Here is a 1,851-nt window from a genome sequence, read left to right as displayed (position 1 = left end):
ACTGTATTGTAAGTTGCTTCAGAGGTATTGCAAGTATTACGTACAACAATAAAAAATATGTGCATTGACATAAAAAAGGAAATTTACTTTTGGTACTTAAGTACTTTTAAAAGCACGTACTTCTGTACTTTTACTTAAGTAAAAATCTGTCTTTACAACTTTTACTTGTAATGGAGTAATATTTGACCAGCAGTATCTGTACTTTCACTCAAGTAATGGAGTTGAGTACTTTGTCCGCCTCTGCATATCAGTGAATTGTTTAATATTTCGAACTGGAGAAAATACTATAAAATTTTGGTCATGGAAAATATGCTTTAAAATGTTTAATTGGCTAGAAATTGCTGTTTGTCTCTATAAAATTATTTTCCAAATCTTCATCCAAATAAAAAGCAGAGGAAATTCATTTGTCCAAAGGTGGAGAAAGCCTGGATATGGGTATATACGTTTTTAAACAGCATGTTTGTAATTCTTGTAAATTAAATTAAATTATTAAATTTAATTATTGTTGTAGTAGCTATTTTGTTAATACATTTCTTTTTTGTTTAGAATAATATTCATTAATGATTTGTGCCAACATAAGAGCAGCAAAACTTAAAGTAAATATTCTTATTAATAACAATAAGAATAGTTGTTGTTGTTGTCTCATATTATTTAAGAGATCACATAAAAAATGAATGTTTTTTCACACGGATGGACTATTTAAAATCTACAAAAATATAATAAAAAATTGTGAAAAACTTGTTCACAGATTTAGAATTTTGCACTTTCCCTTATGAATATTATACATTAACCTAAAAGCTTGATGTTAGAAAGAATATGCATATTCTTATTTATATTTTTTTATTTATATTAATTGATATTTTGTATTTATGCATTGTATGTTTTTTTTAAAGAGGGGGAATTTACCAAAATAATTAATTAATTAATTTATATAACAACAACAACAATAATAAATTCTATAATTCCAGAATGAATTTTTCAGTAACTATTGATAGTTTATTTTGACAGTTACATTTATTATTATTATTATTATTTACAAATACAAATAGCAATTTCTACCTAATAAAATATTTAAGAGTTTAACATAATAAAAAAAAGTATATTCATCATATAAATTTCCATGGCCTATATATTTTTTAGTTTTGTGAGTGAGTTTTCCCGGTCTAGAAATCACACCCTAATTTATCCAAGTTTTATTTCCAAGACTGTGGGAATCCTGGTCCTTAAATATGACGGTTGTTGAGGCAACAAAATAAAATATTAACTATTGTGAGGTCAGTTTATGTAATTTTAGCATATTTCAAAGCACATTTTGTCTTGTTTTAAATCATGTTAAGCCATCTTTTATGCTTCAAATGTGATAAAAGCACAAGTCATTTAAGATGTGCATGTGAAACTCTTAAAGGGATAGTTCACCCAAAAATGAAAATTCTGTCATTAATTACTCACCTTCATGTCGTTTCAAACCCGTAAGACCTTCGTTCATCTTCGGAACACAAATTAAGATATTTTTGATGGAATCTGAGAGCTGTCTGACCCTGCATAGACAGCAACGCAACTGAAATATTCCCAAGTCCAGAAACGTAGCAAGGAGATCAGTAAAATTGGAGCGTATCAGCTGGACGTAAACAGCATATGCTGTTCTGTGTCAGCTGCGCCACGCAGATATGTTTCCTACGTTGTTTGCGCTTTGATTTGAATGAAAACAACATACCCGCGTGACGCAGCTGACACAGAACAACATACGCTGTTTACGTCCAGCTGATATTCTCCAAAATGGCACCAGGGTGACGCGGAGGAGACGAATTGTTGAATAAAGTCTTTCTTTTTTTTCTTTTGCGCACAAAAAGT

General features: G+C 29.6%; 1 protein-coding gene across 4 annotated transcripts in view; it reads left to right on the top strand.

The window, feature by feature from the left end:
- map2k4a (mitogen-activated protein kinase kinase 4a) overlaps positions 1-1,851 on the top strand; it is a 20,746-nt gene that overhangs the window by 17,930 nt on the left and 965 nt on the right. The gene's annotated exons all lie outside the window — the stretch shown is intronic.

This window comes from Sinocyclocheilus rhinocerous, unplaced genomic scaffold (genome assembly GCF_001515625.1).
Source record: "Sinocyclocheilus rhinocerous isolate Xijiao unplaced genomic scaffold, SAMN03320098_v1.1 scaffold593, whole genome shotgun sequence".
In the NCBI taxonomy this organism is placed as follows: Eukaryota; Metazoa; Chordata; class Actinopteri; order Cypriniformes; family Cyprinidae; genus Sinocyclocheilus; species Sinocyclocheilus rhinocerous.
This window is presented reverse-complemented; position numbering and strand designations above follow the sequence as displayed.